The sequence below is a fragment of the Aphis gossypii genome, chromosome X (assembly GCF_020184175.1).
Source record: "Aphis gossypii isolate Hap1 chromosome X, ASM2018417v2, whole genome shotgun sequence".
Lineage (NCBI taxonomy): Eukaryota > Metazoa > Arthropoda > Insecta > Hemiptera > Aphididae > Aphis > Aphis gossypii.
The window spans coordinates 45,197,670-45,218,714 of NC_065533.1; positions in this window are offsets into that span (position 1 = coordinate 45,197,670).

Sequence of the window (21,045 nt, forward strand, 5' to 3'; positions counted from 1 at the left end):
GATATATATATATATATAAATAGAGGTTTAATATGCAGTATACTATTATTCGATATCCTACTAAACAGTGTTGACGTACATCTACTACAACTACGCACTATAATAATATATACTAAATAACTACTATAATATAGAGCAATATATATAAACGTATTACTTGTGTATGTGCACTCGAAATGACCAGTGTCCACGACTGCAATCCATTCGCTCTATATATTCCTCGGAGGCCGGCTGCCGCGGTCGTCGTCGTTAATTAAATTTTCAAAAGGCCCGTACCGCGATCGCTTACACACGAACTGCGTTGCGGCGGGCTTCAACATCACGCGATGCCGTTCGTCGTCTAGACCCGATCGGGGTCGCGGTCGGTCGACAAGTATAATTTCCATCGGAGTTCGGAATGTTATTAACACGTTGACCGCCACGGGTTTTTTTTTCAGTTTTTTGCCATGTTACTCATAACCGCCACGAGATTCCGTTCAAAAAAATACTGTTTTCGAATACTGATATTCCATCTCATTATGGGATATCATTAAAATCGATTTTTAGTAAGATTTCGACGATCGGTATTTTTTCATGGAATTCGAAAAGTACAGTGTAGCCACTTTCAATAGGTATAACAAGTTTGCAAATATCATTATTAGTTGATTTTTTTGCAACAATATTTATTTAAATCGTCAAAACCCAAAATCATGTCTAAGTAAACCTATCAAAAAACGTTGTGACGACGAGGACACAGTTTGGCGAGATCCCATTTTGACGGTCAATTTGTTAAAATAATAAATATTCAAATTGTCGGTCCGGACGACAAAAACCGTTATTACAGATTAATAACATAATTTGTTTGAGATATTTTGACGGATATAGTGTTTATTGAAACCGTGTTCCGTCGTCAGATGCAGACCGTTGGTTTGGTTTAGACTCAAGACTTTGACTTTAGAATGCATTTTCCACGCACTTACAAACGCAATAATCGCACTACGACGCGTTTTCGTTCGGTCGTCCTATAATATTCGCGGACCCCCGAATATTTAAACGATTTTACGAGAGATTTTATTTTGCAATCCATTCGGGTAGATACGTAATTTGAACAGGTTATTATGACATAAAATAATAAATTAATTTTAGTTATGAATTTATTTTACTTCGAGAACACTGGAACAGTATATTTTTTTTTGTTTATTTTAATATTATATCTGTATAGTTAATAGCACACATTAATATATAAAATAAGTATATTATGTATATTTTATTTTGTTCTCGAGAACTATAATGATGAACTGATGAACGATGAATGATGTACTGAGCCAAATTACAAATCTAATATTATATTGTTTACAGTAATATAAAAATACATGCTGTTTATCGTTTCGTAGTTACTCGATTAAAAAAATAATATAAATATCAATGCTATTAAAATATTTTTAATATTTCCATATTTTCTTTACATTGTACTTTTCATGTTTCTGTATTGAGTATAATATGGTTTTGAAACAAGTAGAAACGCTGTAGTCTAGTCATTGACTAAAGCATGATTTATATGTTACTGCGACTTTATATATGTTCCGTAATACCTTTTAAAATTTAATAGTATTAATTGTTAATACAAACTAGATTCCCTATTGAAACTTTTTACAACCCATACAATAAAATAGCAAATGTTTTGTTTATCTTCCTTTTTCGTATTCTTAATTCATTGTAATTTTGTAATGTTGATCTTACAGAATTATATTTACCCAGACAAACTATAATTATTTAATTTTGTTTTCCTAGTTGAAGTGGTTTGATTTTATTTTCAGTCTTAATTGCCTAGAACCTAGGGTCTAGGTCATAATACCATAATGAAATATAACCTGTTAAAATACATTATATATATATTATAATATACAGTTTGAATATTGTCTTTTAGTAAAATTTAATTAAGCTCACAGACATGATGGAATTGTAGTACCTATGTAAGGGGTTTCATCAATTATAGTTACCTAATTAGTATAAAAGTCTCATCTTAAACGTTAATCGAAAATAATGCTTAAATATATCTTTCATTTGGTACTCTTAGAATTTTGTTAAATATTATACTAATGTTATTACTTATTACATTCTTCGTTGTTTTAATAAAAATAAATAATTAATATAATATTATAGGAATAATTGTATCACTTTTTGAGAACATCGAATAAATATTTTTAATATTAAGAAATAGTTTTATATGATTTAGTTAACGAATAATTTATTTATGTTAATTTTGCATTATTATTAATAGATTTATTGTTAAAGAGCAGTCATGTATCATTCGTGATAGTCTGATAGTCAATCTTAGAACTGAATTTACTGTTTGTATACACCTAAATATAATATGATAAAAATCTGTTCTACCACAATACCTTACATTTTTAATTTACCAGCTTTAAAATTTAGAGAGTTATAACCTATAATCAATTAAGTTTGTTTTTCGGGAAATAAATAATGCCAGAGTTCATAAAAAATAGATATTAATATAAAAAAGTTGATTTTGCTGTAGGTACGATTTCGTAAACTTAAGAAATTTCAGTTTTTTGCAAACCGAATTGTCTGAAATAAATTAAGAAACACATAATTATTAATTTTAATTATTGAAAACTTCAAGCATAATGATAAAAACAATTTACACTTTAATATATGTATAAGTAATAAATCGATTAATCAAGCCATTATTTTGAATTCACATGTGCAATGAGCTTGTGATTGTATACTTGACTGTTAAGAGATAATATTGAGACGAGTTTACTATTATAAAATTGTCAATTATTGTTCATATACATAAAATAAACACAATAACATTACGCTACATAAAAATATATAAACATTGCAGTACGAATATCAAATCACAGATAGACAATAATTCTAAAATTGTGGTTTTCGTTTTTTACACGCCTTACGTAACCATAATTGACTAGGTACTACAATGTAAACACGGTTTAACTAGTTAGGTATATTGGGAAAAAACATTAATTTTAAAATAACAGTTATACACAAAACGTTTTGTATTTAATAGATACCTGCATAATCCATTATTTATTAAGTATAAAGAAAAAATCGAACAAAATATTGTTACTAATTAAAATCAAAACATTTTTAAACATAAAATATTTTTGAATTATTTATTTATTTAGTTATTCCTTTAAGAAGATGAATGGGAGTTCACGAGTTCCAAATTTATAATAAAGTATGTATAATGTAATAATTTTTTTATATACTAAAATTATAACAACATACGTACGTAAAATTACCTACGTAAAAAACGTTTATAAATTATAATTAATAACTTAAAATATATGTAGTGAAGTACTAAACACATACAACCAAATTTTTTCTTTAAACAAATCAATTAAATAGTTATTTTGAACAGTGAGCTAAAATTTATTATTTAAAAAATTTGTATTTTATTCTTTTAGTATTTATTATTTAAATTGAATATTTGTTATTCTAAAACTTAAGAAAATTACTATTTTTAATGTTTAAGGGTATTAAATTATATATTTTTGAACTTGTTATTAAGAAAGCGAATTGAGTTAGTAAAAAGATACTTAATATAATTTTGATAACTACTTAGTATTATATTCGTATTTTATACTTGAAATTAAATCGTTTTTGACAATGTATATCACGTGTTATATAATAAATTATGGTTATTACTTATTAAATATGTGTATTCATTTTATGATTCTATTGATTATATATTTTTGAATAATAATAAAAAATGAATCATAAAATAGAAATTAATATTGATTATATATTTATGGTTTATAGTTTCCTTGATTTAATTAAAACCAGTGCACGGCTTATAGCTTGCAATATACGTACATTTTATCTTTTTCTGAAAAAATTATTGAAATATAAAATTATTCATGCTAAAATCACATAATTATTCAAAATATGTATCTAATTTACATTTTTTTCTTATGTAGGTATCTAGAATATTGTTCAAATATATAAAAAAACAAGACTGTTATAAATTATATAAAATATAAATTGTTAACATATTATTATTAAGTCGATGTAAACAAATTACATTATGCATCCTTCTCTAGAAAATTCATAAAAACATTATATTATTTTAAAGAGTATATTTAACTGTCAAAATATATGTAGTTATAAAAAAACACATTTTTAATGTCATCAATTTTCTGTTAAATTTGAATCTTTTATACTTGAGGTATCATATGCTATAATTAATAATTAGTAGATACTTCAATAATTTAATTAGAATGTGATTACCTTGAGTATTTTTACAAATTTCGTAGTGCAATATGATATATATGTATTATTTAAGCATTAGAAAAATAAATTATTGTTGGTTAAGAAAATTAAACATATTATTTTTTAATTTAATATAATAATTATTATATTATATTTATTAGTATTTATAAATTTATAATATTTAATAGGAAAACATAAAAACAGATATCAGTTAAGAAATTTCATAAATATATTATTTAACAACAAAATATTAAGTTTAAAATATCCATACATTTATATAAAATTGATATAATTTTTTATATAGATCAGCCTTTGATCCAGTATTCAGTAAGCTGTGATTATGTAAATTGTAATTTATATTTAAAAATAACTATATTGTAATAATCAAAAAATCAGTTAATCGAATATTTTTTTTTTTAATGTTATTTTAGATTTAGTTGTATTTATTTGACATTAATCATGTGACGAAATATTAATAAATTTAAAGTCCAAAAATTTGTTTTAAATTTTTTGTTTATTATTTTATAAATAATTAACTAAACCATTTTTACCAACCATTTCGATATTAAATAATGGTCTTAACAATCGAAAAAAAAGGAATACGTATTTAACTTGTTTTTTTAACTTGTGAGTCACCTAAAATATACTACGCAGCTATAGACACATACACAAAAAAAAATTTCGGGGGGGGGGGAGGGTTCTTAAAAGAATTTACAATAATCAATATTTATCAATGAATAATGATATAAACAAACTACACAACTATTAATTTTCGGGGGGGGGGGAGAGGTTGAACCCCTCCCCTTTTATACGTGCCTGCGCAGCTATAACAAATGGTATTTGAATCCAAAAACACGCTGTACACTCGGAAGGAATGATTTTTCCTATTCTATTATATATTTGTTATATATTTTATCCTTTACGTTTTGCTTTAAATAAGTATTTTGTTTTGTAAAATAAAAAATTGAGATTTCCAAAGGTATTATCGCCAGGCGTGCAATATTGCAGTTATAATAAATAAATATATATATGTGCACGTGTATACTGCAGTATAGTGTATATCTACTATACATAATATGTCCTGTATATTATGAAAGTGAATAAACTTTTTAAATAACGCAATACTCTTAAAATATCTCACGTTGGACTTGTATAGCGCTCTTACATTTTTATTTATTTTATTTTTACTTACTTATTTCATTCGTTTTTGAATTACGCGTAGTACCTGCACCTTTTATTTGGAAATTTATCCTCGCACATTCGTTTCTCAACTCCGCTGGGCAATATTGTCGCGGTGAACCCTTATAAAATATATCATAAACAACATTGTCGGACATACTGTCCACGTATGGAATAGTCTCGTAGATAAAAAAAATGGCATCAGTGGTCTACCGTAGTCTTTTCTCTTGGGATCGTGCGCTGTAGTTCGTGCGAAAAAGTAATTGGAACACCAAGAAACGCTTGTCCATTTCGTTATAATATATATAACTATAAAAGGCGGGACTTAATTATTATTGTCTGGAAAATAAAAACCAAAGCTACGATAAACTCGTTGCAGCTCTATACCTAATAGGTAATATAGGACATTGGTAAGTAAGTAAAAGTATTTGAAAATAATCAAAAACATATTTTCGTTTTTCCGATAAAAAAAATTTCATATATTTAAGTAGGTATATGAAATGAAAATTCAAATAGTTAGTCTTAACAGTCAATATACAGAATATAAATACTTACAATACATAAACCATTAAAATTTGTGGCATTTTAAGTTAAATTATTTGATGAGATCTCATCAACTGATGTTCTTGTGATTATAATGTATGTGATGTTCTATACAATATACATATATATATATATATAATATCATAATATTAATTAAAATAAATTAAAAATGTTAGGTTAAAAGATAAAATAACTTAATTAATATATTAAAACAAATACAGTGTATAACCAAAAAAAAAAGCGTATCGGAATTCTGTATGTCTTTGAAAGAAGTTTTTAAAATTACCGTGTATAATTTTTACAGTACTTAATAATATATTTTTAATATATGTGAATACGGTTCTATGTGAGCATCAAAAACTAAACACTGGACGAATATTAATTACACGTAGTATGAAGCAAACTTATAAGGACACTTTAACACGGAACTTAATTAAGCAGTTTCGTAAAACTGGTCAATGCACGCGCCATGGCAAAGTTTACAAAGGGTTTGAACATCGCGTAAATCATTGTGGGTGCTTGTGATTTTCCACGAAAGTCAACAAACAGAGATAATTCATTGGCTTATAGAGGTCAACTCAACACGTCTTAATTATAATGCTTTTGTTAAACATTGTCAGCCATAACTTTATAATAACCAAAACACGTAAATATTTAATTATTCTAAATTCAACTTTTTAAATACAGAGCGGAATAATGAATGTAGGTATTGATTTTACAATAATGTACGTACCTATTTCTTTTCATTATGTCATCAAACTTTGGAGCAATAAAAATACTTTAATTTTCAACTTTGAGAGCTGTTTCTGTAGGTAGAAAATTGGGTTTAGTTATTATTTGGTGGAGTGGAGGGGAGGGTCAAAAGAAAAAAATTCTAGTACTTTCCTAAACATTTTTACTTAGATACTTTAAATTTTCAAGTTTTAATATTTTCTATATATTGCACAATTTTTTTTAAAAATATTTTGACTTTTTTGAGCTTTTTATAGACATTTTAAACAGCGTTTTTTTTTTTTTTTATAAATATCGATTATACATTTTTCGTTGGGTAAAAAAATTATTTCTAGATTCTTGTATTATTAGACAAAGGTTTTAGACTATTTATCTTCTTTGGGATAGTATGATCTGATATTTATTGTGAAACAACAGTGATAAATTGTCCGACTACACAAATTAAGTATAACTATCTGTGATGGTGATATGAAGTTATTAACTTAGAATGCTTATTTTAACTGAGGAATGAGTTATACGGCTGGCGAAAGGTTTTTTTTTTTTATAAAACAAAACAGACACAAACATAATAAAATAATTTAAAAAGGTAAAATGAAAAAGTAGAAATGAAGTCGTAATCAAACCACATAAGATAATATGTACCTATTTATAGTTATATGTAAAATAAATATGTATCATTTTTATAAATACTTCGCTCAATGGTAAAGCTATAGAATTAATATTTTAGGTTTATGATATGCGTATTTTTAAACAAATAATAAAATTGTTTTATTTATTTTATTACGTATTTTATATATTATTATTTTTTTTTTTTAATACAATTTATATTATATTTGATATGTATAAAATATCCGTACCACCAACTAGCAAATTAAATGTGAATTTATATTAGTTACCTAAGTAGTATTGTTTACTCTAAATAAATAGAACAATGGAAAAAAATAAATAATCACGTTAAATGACAGTATCGGTAAATTAATTTCCGCTAATTACTGATAATCAGGATAAATAAATTATGGGTTGAGATCGATTAATTTAGAGAATTAGGTATAGCTTATTGATTTATATAATATATTGAGAAGTAATTAATGTTGCGAAAAATAGAAGATTACTAATTTAAATTTAAACGCAATATGATATATACTTATGTCTTATGTGCACATTAAATTTGTTAAATATAAGTAAAATACATAATAATTGTTAACTTTTGTAATAGAATAAATATTTAGTGTTGTTCATACCACTTAACAATTACACTAACAAATAGTGTACAAACTACACAGAGGTTTCGATATTACCGATCGTCCAATATTAAACAATAAACTCACACACACAATCACATTATGTTTATTTACAAAATACTATACCATATATTTTATCGAATAATCACTGTCAATAGTCGTTTGATATAATGGCATGACATCTCATCTGTCAGCTATTTATGAAAATATATATTATCTAATTATTCCAACGCATTTACTTATCAATAGATGATGTAGGTATAATATATTATATATACGATCACGTTACAATACCTATGACATTTTAATATTAATGTGCCGTTCACGTGACTTGATGTTCAAGGTATTTGCAAATAATCGAGAAAATTTCACTTAAAATTTCAAAGAATTTAAAATATTCAATAATATAAATATGTAAAACAGATAAAAGCTTGAATTTCATTGTGTTTTGGTTTGTCTTATGTAAAAACTGGTATAAAACTTGGTATAACAATCATCATGAATATATTACTATATATAATATAATAATATATATATAATTTTTATTATTATTATAATATATTACTTCAATATTCAAATAACTTATAATATATTTTATAATGCATTTAAATTATAAAATCATAATAGTTATATTAGGGATCGTATATCTATGATTTTATAGGTTATTTTATATTTATTGGGAAATGTTTATAATATAATGTTATCCTGCATTCCGATTTTGTTTGACTTGCAAATAAATAGTAATAAATAATAATAATAATAAAATAAATAAAAACTTAACCTATTACAGTAATCACAACAATATTATCGTTGCACTTTATTCATCTAGTTTATTCTAGTGTGTTGTCAATTAGTTACATTTGACTTAAGTATATCAGCCTCACCAATAGCTATCATTATACATATTAGACGTCCTTTAGTACCAGTGTTTTGATGATTATAGTGAAAAAGAAGACGACGGTGTACCCAAAAGTGAACGATATAAAATGCACTCAAAGTTATAAGTATTTCAAATATTATAATATAATAATATAGAATTGATATGTATTTCAAAATATTATTGTGTATAATATTTGATACTGTATAGGTAACATTTTTTGCAAGGAAATTTATAAAATATAAATTCCTATTATTTTAGTTCCGGTCAGATAGGCCCTAATACGAATGGCAGTCTCTGACTCGACCTTTGACGGTATAATTTCGGTCGGGGAGTCAATTTACTCACACATTTACACACTCTACACGCGTGTTTATATATAAATATAACACATATATATTATATAATATATACCTATATGAATGCAGAGTTATATAGAGCGTGAGTGAGGGAGTTGGGAAGAGTGTAGGTGAACGAGAGACACGGAGAGAGCCGTTAATTTATAATGGCTGACCCCTCGGTCGGACCGCGTATAATTATTTAAAGTGATACAATTTAGTTAAACATTCCGTTCTATTAATGAGGTTCAGCCTGTAAATCAGTTAATGACAGTCAGAGAGAGGTCCGTGGTCCTAACCGGCGAGGGGGGCGCATATGTGTCGCTGAGCACACCACGCACACACGCATGCACACGTATATGTAAATACGTTAAATGTATGTGTATTTAGCTATTTATTATTACTAAACGACTGCGTAGTACAAGCGGTGAATAATGTATATAGTGTGTATAGCTCTAATATAGGTACGTCTATTATACATGATTATATTATATACATTATACATATATACACACCGCCTTGCCAGTGCACAGTTACAGGTCGTCATGGTTCACGCTTTACACACGAGCTGGTATTACAATTATTGTTATGACCATTCGATATATTTACATGCAGTATTACGCTGACGTTACCGACTATTATGTATTATACAGATATACACCGTATAAGCGCGTTGTGCTTAAGGGTGCAGATATGGTCATTCGATCAGCGCATCCAGTCATATGAGTTGAGGATTATGCAGGGACGCTATGCAGGTCCTTACCACTATTTGAGTAGTATACGAGAAATGATACCGCGAGTTCAAGGCTGTAGAAGAGTAGACGAACAGAGGAAAGCGAAGGGGTAGAGGTACACGCTACACACGTGCACACACATACACACAAACATTGAATTGGACCTGTGGGACCCCGTCGACAATATACACGCATAAGCACCGCTCACTATTTTAACAGCTACCTGACCAAAATTGTCCATTTTGTGGTGTACATAATAAAAATAACGTTTTAGCCCCCTTCGCGCGGCCACCACGCTCCGTCGTATACGGTGCCCGCTTAACCGTTAACGTCTCTGGATATCATCGTATCGCGTGTGCTCGACCCATCACGTTCTGTTAAAAACAATTGGCCGAGCCGATGCCTCACAACAATGCGCCGACCCAATGAAATATGCATCAAACACCATGAAAAATTGAATGATCTACTCATCCGTCCCCTGCGGTCTTCTCCCTCCCCTTCGCTGAGGTCCGAAATACTGTTATCGTAGGCAGCGGCCGGTGGACTACATTGTATTATCTGTATATTATACCCATTCTCATATAATAATGAGAATGGTCTATACGATGCGCCGAAAATACGAAATACAGCTGTGTGAATATTATATTTTATTAAGGGTAATATATTATATAAATATATACGAGTATATAATCCGTGTGTTTGATAAAAAAAAAAAACCAAACCTAATCATCAGTTAACTATAGTCTATAGGTATTATTGATAGTTAAATATTCAATTTATTACAGTCTACAGATGAGTTTATTTAATCCAACAAAAATTTTCAATATCAATAGAAAATGTTATATGAATAATAATAGCTTATAAAACAAATGCACAGATAATCGTTAAAAAGTATGTATTCTATATACATAATGAAAGCGTGAATTATTAAAAATTACTTACAATCGTCTTTTCATAAAAAAATACATTTTATAAGTATTTGTTATACTAACACTAATTTATCAATATCATCATGAGTATTCATATATTCAGATATTTTTGCGTTCGATGACAAAAGTTTATTTTGTTTGAAATTAATTAATATTTGTTGAGTTATATGAAGCATTATTCTTGAAAGTATGATTTACCAACTAGGAGCTATTATAGTGTAATAAAGTTAATAATAAATGTCTAATAAATGCTTTGTTTAATATACTCTGATAATAGATTAGAGTCTCTAAATACTTTTTGCATAATATGTGATCTATTTATTATTATCTAATATATTTATTAATTTAACATTTTATTTTTTAATTGCCTGAAATTATTCTAGTATTATTAAATAGAAATACAAAATTATAAAATATTTAAACATTTAAAAAATAACATTATTTGTTTAATAAATGATGCAATATTAATCTTATTTGGTATACGCAGTTAAATTGAAAAATAGTAAATATAATATTATAATATTGATGAATTTTCAGTAGTTAAATCCATTTATTGTCCATTTTATTTATTTATTTATTACTTACCATCATAAAAATATATTGAATATATTAAATAAATAAATTTATTTATATTTTTAACGTGTAACTCTAATAACATAATAATAAAAATTGTGAAGCAGAGTACAACTAATACAGTACAATAAAACTGTTAATATTAAATTAGACATAATGAAAAAAACTAAAAATAATATATATTATACAAAATAAAAATAATAAAAAAATATAAAATATAATATAAATATATATATATATTACTATCAACTATCTGGAGGTCAGAAGGGGAGCTTAAAATTTAATTTTCATTTGAAAATATTTGATAAAGTGGTTAAAAATTTCTATAATTAAGAAATTAATTTTCAAACGAATTAAAGCTAAATTTAAAAATAATTTTGAATAGATTTTAACATTTTGAGTTTATGTAAGTATTATTTTTATAGATAAGATGCTATTATTCTAAGTTAAAAGATATCAATATTGAGTTTTTAAAAATACAAGTATTTGGTCCACGAATAAACTAAAAGTGCGATAAATAAGCCCAAATTACGATTAATTTTATTCATAATAATTTTTATGTGAAAAGAAAAATTTAATTTAGAATAAAAACTATACTTTGATTTTCAAATTGAGATACAAGTTTGATTTTAGAGTCAGAAATAGAATATTGAAAATAGATTGGATTTTTATTAAATAAAAATGAATAAATTTATATTTATTACGAAAAAATGTACGTAAGAGTAATTTGATTTTTAGAACATGGTTTTTTCATATTAAAAAAAAAAAAAAACATTATATTGCTTTGTCATAAGTGTTGTTTCTTTGGTAACTGAAAATGAGATATACATATAATATAACTATATAAATAATACAAACAACCACTTAGATTATAACAATATTTTACTTTAAAACTAAAAGTAAATTCGAAATTTTTATTTTTCTGTATTATAAAATTAACATAGCAGGTCTGTCATAAGATTGCATTTTATACAAAATTATATTATAAGTATTATAGGTATCTACATAGTATTTTAATATTAGAAACATATAATAATATACAATCTTAAGTTAAGTTATAAAAAAGAACATCTAATAAAATTCTGTTAAAATCGCGCATGCTATAGGTGCCCATTTAATTTTAAAAATTGATTTAGCCATAACTCAAATTTTTACTAGTTTAAAAATCATGATTACATTTTAGCTAGATAGAAGTTCATTACAAATACAATTATCAATGAAATGGAAATTTCATGAATGCAATTTTCCAATCCCCTATTTTCCTGGTGGTATGACACACTATAGGGGTGTGAAAAGTTGATTCAATAGAGTTTTTGATTTAATTAGAAACTAATAAGTGAAAGTCAATGAATATCCATAGTCAGCTTCCTTTTATAAACTTGTTACAATAAATATTTTATATGGTAAATTATAATATACCATACGTACTATATTATATTCTATTATATCTATATTATAATCAAAAAATTATTATTTTTTTTTGTATATTTTTATTTACTGCTATACATTTGTGACGAAAAGATATCATAATATGTCTTGACGTTTAATATAAAAAAATAATAGTAAAATTTTATGACAGCCTGTTCAACAATAATAAGTCAATTGCGTTGATTTATCGTATCACTCGTATTCCCCCATACGTTCAACAATTAAAAAAAAATACATTGCAGTTCAAAATTAGAACTTGAATATAACAAGACTAAGTGAATACTTTTAATTTCGACTTGTCTATTCCGTTTGAACTAATATTTTAAACAGAAAATAATTTATTAATATTGTATAATAATAATATGGATTTATTTTAATTGACGTAATATATTTGGAAATTATTTGTACTATACTCGTATATATCACTAAACGATTTCAAGGCATAGAGTTGAATCAAAATAAATTTTTTGAGACTTTAATGAATTAATTAAACACGTGGCTCGTTTTTCTATTAATGTGATGGTAGCGTACAATTTAATTAAGCCATATTAATATCGTATACATAACATTTCTAGTACTCGATGAAAAATGCTGATCTCATATCATATAATAGTGATCATAAAAAGTCCACCAATGGTATCCGATTCTCATCTGCAGGTCTGATATTATCTAAAAATTATTTTTGCTGTGTACACGACGTGGAGCGAATTTTTCAGTAACATAAAACTCCATAACCTTCGTATAAGTTACTGATACACGGGAATATATGTAACCGACCGATAAAATACACAACGGCCCACGTCCGTTTCCGTCGATGTGTACTTATTACACGGATCTACGCTACTTATTTAGACACCTGTGTATAGTTTATATATTTATATACTCACGACACATACACGCACACACCATCATAAATTATATACGCGCCTATAGTCGTGTTATACACTGTCTTATAAAATAATTTGGGAGCCCATTTATTACAATATATATAAATGTAGTTCGGACGGGGAGCAATGATTTCGTTCGGTGTTGGCGGACTGACTATAATAATATAGCCGCGTAAATCCCCGAGCCGAAAGTTTCTGGGCGTCGGTGGTGGCGGTGGGTTTTGGGTGTTACGATTTGCCGCCAAACAACTTATACGGTGGCTCGAAGACGGACGGCCGTAGCGGTTTGGCTGCGTATATATATATATATTATACGAGTGCCTATAACCTATACTGTATCGGCGGCACACGGTGGTTAAGACGCATCGAGACCGAGTCCATATCTCAGGATTCAGTGGATCCGTGGCACAGTCGAAAAACCGGAAAGTTTTATTTTTCCGCAGTCTTGCCGCGCCGATCGGATTTACGTTTCCCTCGAATGGGAATTGATAATTCGAATTACGATCGGGGTGAGAAGAAGCGATGTATATAAATAAGTATACTCACACACACACACACGCATATATATGTGTGTGTGTGTGTGTGTGGATTGTGAAGGGTTTGCGGGCAGCCGCGGTAAAAGAAGTATTACGCGCGTGCTTATATTTATTCGTGGCGGGCACTAATACGAAACTTTATACGGAGCAACGCGTCGTAAGAGGTATATTATTATGTTGCGGCATCCGTGCACCGGGATTTGGCCGGAAGAGATAAAAATTTACGAGTGTTGGGAATCGCCGCCGGTGACACGACCGCGAAGAGACCCGCGCTCTCTACCGCAAAACCGGGAACCCGGACGAGACATAGGGTAGGGGTTGTTGATTTTCTCTCTATGCGCATTCAAAGAGTAAATAAATATAATATATATATGATATATGTTTGTATATAGTATATCAAATGAATCTGTATATTTTGTGTGTGTAATGTGTATAGATACATATTATTAATTTTATATTTACGTTAAATTAAAAAAAAAAATTCAAATAATTATAATTATATATTTTATAAATTTTACAAATTTTTAATATATATGTACGTAAGCACCTATATTAAGTTATAATATAATACAATTTGTACGTTTAGCTCGCACACGCACTTGTTCGGTTTTTAGTGTGACTGGTTATCTTTTTAGAGAACTACTGTACTACTACTACTACTACTACTACTACTACTAACTACTACTACCGTAGCTGTAACCTATATACTTTAAAGTGTATACTATATTATATTATTTCAATGATTATTATTGAGTTATACATTGTATTTTAAATAAATCGGTCTAAAGTGTTTCTAGTTTGTACACTGTACAGTGTACACGTACAATGAAATATAAAAACACTGATTAGGTCATGGTATTTATTTATATTTATTTTTGGTGTGTATTCATCAAACGCATCATTTACGATAAATGAAATTCATTGAAACGAAAACATCTTTATTAAGTTGAAAAATCAACAAAAGATTAATTTATAGGAAAAAAACAATAATCCTAATTTAAGATCAAAATCGATAAACTTTAAAAAGTATTCAGAACAATTTAAATAAGTATAACTGTAATAATTAAGGAAAACAACAAGTTTTTAAAGCTACTCTGGATTTAATGTGACACATAAAATTCAGAAAAACAAATAATAACGTTACTAAAAGTTTTCATTAATACGTCAAGTTGATGGAAGAATTGAATATAAAAACGACAATAAATTTACTTAAGCAGTATCTTTTCCGCATGTTTTTCGAATATCAATAAAGAGTTATAGTGACTTTTTAAATATTATAAATAAGTTATGATTTTGGGTTTGACGTATCTGTAGTTAATAAGTATTTATATAATAAATTAATATTTTCATGGACGACAGATTAATAATCGATTTAAACAGCTATAATACGATTTAAAAGTATATTTATATACAAAACATTTAATATATTATTTATATTTATAAATATTTAAATTTATTCACTGTACTCGACTTTTTTTTTAGTACAGATACAGTTGATTGTGAATAGGGATACTCATATTTATTAATAATTGAATATTTGTTATAGTTTTGTAGTTTTTAAAACTATACTTAACTGAAATAAGTATTTTAGTATTTGTATTAGAGGTCTCATACGTGCAGTTCAATTCACGGGTAGGTACATGCGAAATTAAAATTCACTTATATGTAATCACGTCTGTGAATTTATTTCAACCAAATACGTGCATTAAATTAAATTTGAATCCGTGAATTTATTTCACATGCATTTTTTTCACTGCTACACGCGTTTTTTTATTACACTTGGATTTTATTTTTGACGACTTAAGTATATTTCAATGATTTGTAATTTCTACATAGCGATGATCGGTAATCAGTTATTTCTTTTGGACCCAAAACATTTTCTGCGCTCTGTTATTTTACGATAATACTGTTTATAAAACATTAATTTTTAAAATAGTGGATAAAGATATTATTAGTTTTTATTTTTTTTTACAGCAATTATAGACATTTATATATTTTAGTATTATAATTGAAATTTTATACGTTTAATAAATATTGACATTTTTTTCTTTTAATACATGTTAATTAAATACATGGATTTTTAAATTACACTTGATAACGTGAATCTTTATCCACGTTTAAATCTGAGAGTTCTAGTTTATATAAACAAACACAATTGACATTCAAAAATATTTAACAACATTAGTTTATACCCTAACAATGAACTAACTACAAAGTTTATGTTCACGACGCTACGTGTTTTAGTGAAAATCTTGCTTAGATTATTGTAATTTTAGTATACGACGGCTATACCTTCTCGTACAGACCAAATAATGATAATTGCTCTATTACCATTTTAATTATAGTGATATAGTGCAATATTATTATTCAGAGTTTAAATTAGTATGTTTAAAGGACCATGTAACGTACCTATAATACCTAATTATGCAATATACGTGTTCATATTATCTGTAATATTAAACAAAAATACGAATAGATGTAATAAATGATTTGATAAACTTTGTGTTGCATTGTATGTGAAATATTGTAATCTAAATGACCTACAGACCATTGAGATGAAAATTAATCTCTATTGTCTTAACAACAAATGCAAAATTTGTGAAATATTTACTGAAGTGCTGGAATATTGGCGAACATTCTCTTTCCAGCCCAGTGACGTCATAATTAACAATTTTTGTGTTTTTCTACCACAACCATGGCTTATTGTGAGTAATGTATATTTTTATTGACGGCATCATTGTTATAAAGTATACGATTTAATTTTCCCACCAAAACAATAATTTCTATTTTATTTTCTAACTCACTATTCAAAGCACTCAGCACTCCGACTTTAAGTATTTGGACGCATTTTACGGTAAGTTATTTTAATTATACATCAGAAAAAATTCTTTCGTTTCAACTAGTTGTTTATCTATCAGAAAATATTATAAATTTATAATTTAGTTTAAGTGTACGGTAGAAAATTAGACCTCGATTGGTCCATGTGAATTAAAACTAATTAAAGAGAGAAGTAGGTAATTGCTGTGCTGTATAGTTGGTGTCGAGTTGAGTTAATAGGTTATTAAACGTTTATATCAATATTTTTCATATATTTAATAATGTTAAGAATTTTTTTTTATTACTTTTTTTTTTTTATTAGAAACAAGGATTCAACATCTTAGGTTAGGTTATCGTAATTTAGATATAAATAATAAATTAAAAGAAAACAAATAACGAATTATTATGTGATTTAAGACTAAGGAAAAAGATTTTTACACTGTTAAAGTTTGTTTATGAGATGAATTTTAATAGGTGCTGGTAGGTACCTATATACTTTATGTAATACAAAATATTAAGGTAGCAATCGAACACGAACTTTTGTGTTCTTCGTAATTTGTGCAACTGCGATGCAACGGCATTTTATATATAATATACTTAATACAATAAAATATGGATAGGTGCCGTTAATACGTATACGCGTTATTCACGTACGTGCGTATGCCGTGTGTGTTATGACCCCACAGCAGTTGTCACCGCGCGTCGTTACTCGTTCTTTTATTTGTGTTTATGCGGTGTCGCGGGAAAATTTGTTTTTATTTCGGTTAGCGAATTGTATTATTCCGGGACATCTTTATGGTAATATTATTCACAATGAAAAGTTATCACCCAAAGTCAAGAATTATGCTTGTTGTGTCTATATACACGTATAAATATTCGCGAAACCACATTGCATGTGTGTGTATACGCGTATAATACGGTGGAACATTGAAAGACCAGAATGTATATGAATGTTCTTCTGTATAAGGAGGAAGAAAGAGCGAGCCAAATAGAGCTTTCATGGAAACCGTACTTTTCTTTTATGTGCTGCGAAAAAAATGACACTTACATAAACTACATCAACATCTTCGGGTATACGCTACATTATCTGTATGTATGTATGTATGTATGTATGTATGTATGTATGTATGTATGTGTGTATCTATTTGCCATAGTGAAAATCAAGCGAACACATATAATATATGTATATAGGTATAACAACCGTAGATGGAATGCAAACCTTAAATTTTGTCGTTGCAGACTTAAAAAAAAAATAGAATATAAAAACTTAGGCAACCACATAAATATTGTTGACGACCGTTATTGTTGTAATGTCTTACCGAAATTGTTACTTATCGTTCGCCCTAGTCGGTTTTGTTATGATGGGCGATATCGTTTCAGAAAACGACAAAATATATAGTTAAAACTAAACAACCAAATACATTGTAAACAGAATAGTCGTTATAATAGTCATACCGGTGCTAGTTGACACATAAAAAATGCAGGATACCAAACATCAAAACTGAGTATTGCCATAAATTGAATACACATAAAAATTTAGCAATGTTAAGCTATTCAGTTATATGATATCAACTGAATATGTTATGTGATTGATTTATCTTATTTAATTATTTATTTATTGTTATTTATTTTTATTTTAACATATTGGATCAATTATGGGAGAATATTTCGAGAAAAGATATTTATATTTTTATCTTGTAGTTAATATATATTTTGTATTGTTTTATTGTTAGATACCTACATTTATTTGTTATTAATTAAACCGACAATGATGATGGTTAAATACACGATTTTTCGAATAAAATAATATATATATTTCGAACATACACGACTTTTGAACCGGTCTCAATATATATATATATATATTATACTATTTATAGTACCCTAAAATATATACAGTCCATAAGTTTAGACCAAATGGAAAACATTACAAATTAAAGATAAACGCCAAGTACATACGAAAGAAATAAAAAATGAGCTTTTAAAAAGTGCGTAGTGCATTTTTATCCATCAAATCCGCCCTTTTAGTCAATATAATCTTCTATTCGACGGAAAGAAAACACTCAACAACATATATATTTATATGGACATTCATTGACAGGTCACAGGTATTTTTATTTTTTATTTTTAATATAGAATCTAGTACCTACTCTGTCTAAACTTAATACCTTACTTTCTTACTCGTCGCGTTCTATAATACCAAAATCCTGTTCGACAGATTGATATTCTCTGCCAAAAAGTTCAGCACTCATATGTGATGACATTAAATTCCGCGTTCCCCAAATTCTGTTTTATCACCCCTTTTAAAACTTTTCGATTCAAATTAATCCACATCGCCGATTGCGTGACGTGTGTGGTTTTAGCTAATGGTAGCGCCTTGTTTGTCAAAGCATGTCGACTCGAAAATTAAATGGAAATGCCTAAATCTGCAGTAGGTACTCTCATAAAACGATAAACTTGATGCAAGTTCAAAAGAACATTATGTGACGTCGAAATACGTCACCTAAGTACATTGTTATAAACACACTATTTCCTTTATAGTGTTGACGAGAAAGTTTACTCACACTCTCTAGGCCCATAAACAACATTGTAATATTGTTATTATTTGCTTTTACCGAAATTAACGCCATAAGGCCTCTTAATCAGTTTTGAATTCATATACATATTAATTAAATCGTACAACTTTTATTCATACTATAGTTATTATTGTTTTATAACACGGGGTGTTTAGTTATTAATATAGTCGTATTTCCGCAGGCGTTCCTATATGATTTTATGAATAATTCATCTATACTTCGTGTGTATTTAATAACCTTTTTTTAATATATATATATATTTTTTTTTGTTAACAAAAATTATAAACTTTAAAAATTCCTGTTCACAAGCAACGTTTGATATAAACACTCCGAAACTATATATATATATGCTTGTGCGTGCGTTTAAACTGCGTGTTATTACAAATGTAATTTTTTTAAACTATTATTTTAAAAAATCGACCTAAATAATAACAACGGCTTTTTTTTGGTTTTATCATTTTCGTATACATAAAAATAATAACATACGTGCAAGGTACACGGGGTTCGCGTGGGATATGCGGTTGTTATTTTAATTCCACAACGTTTAGTTGAATAGTGGCGTTATAAGCACATGTGCAATTATAGTACCCTTGTTATTCACTGTATATATACGAAACAACATAATAAATAATTGATACAATATATATTGTGAAGTACCTACTGTAAATGTGTACATGCAATATAATATATTATATAGGTGTATTGTTATATATTTGTACATATATCTGCAGTCGGTTAATCCGGATGTTAATTGTAACAGCTTCCGATTGCCACCGCGTACAGTGCAATAATTATTTTCAATAATAACGAGCCATAGATTTGTATTTTATTTAAAACATCGCGTTTGTGACACCACCGTAGGAATACCTACCACATTGATTGTATATACTATAACACTATAATACGAAAATAATAAATATAAATTAAAGGGTCTTTGTTCAACACAAGTGTAACATAGAAATTTAGACGTGTTATATTTGAAATGTAATTAATAAATTCATTAATTTTGAAAAAAAAAATATAAAAATTTGTCGTATTTGTCTACTTGAAATCGATATTTAAAATTTTAGATTTTGAGCAAAGCGATGATGTATTGATTTTACAATGACGTGTGTGTGTTTTTTATCTGTCTGTAATAACTTGAGTAAAAACTGTTTAGTAAAAATGATTCGGTTTTCAAAAGTAGCAGTGATTTTTGATAGCAAAGTGCATCCATTTTGGGTAAAAGTAAAAAAGTAAAAGTTTCCCAGTACTTTTTTTGATAACCGAGGAAAAAAAGATGAAAAATTGGATTTTTTACACAAACCCAATTTTGTTTTTTTTTTTTTTTATATAACTCGAAAACGAATTACTGTAAATACTTGAAATTTTCACCAAATGTTTATATATTAGCTATTATTTTCTATTTATGACTAAAAT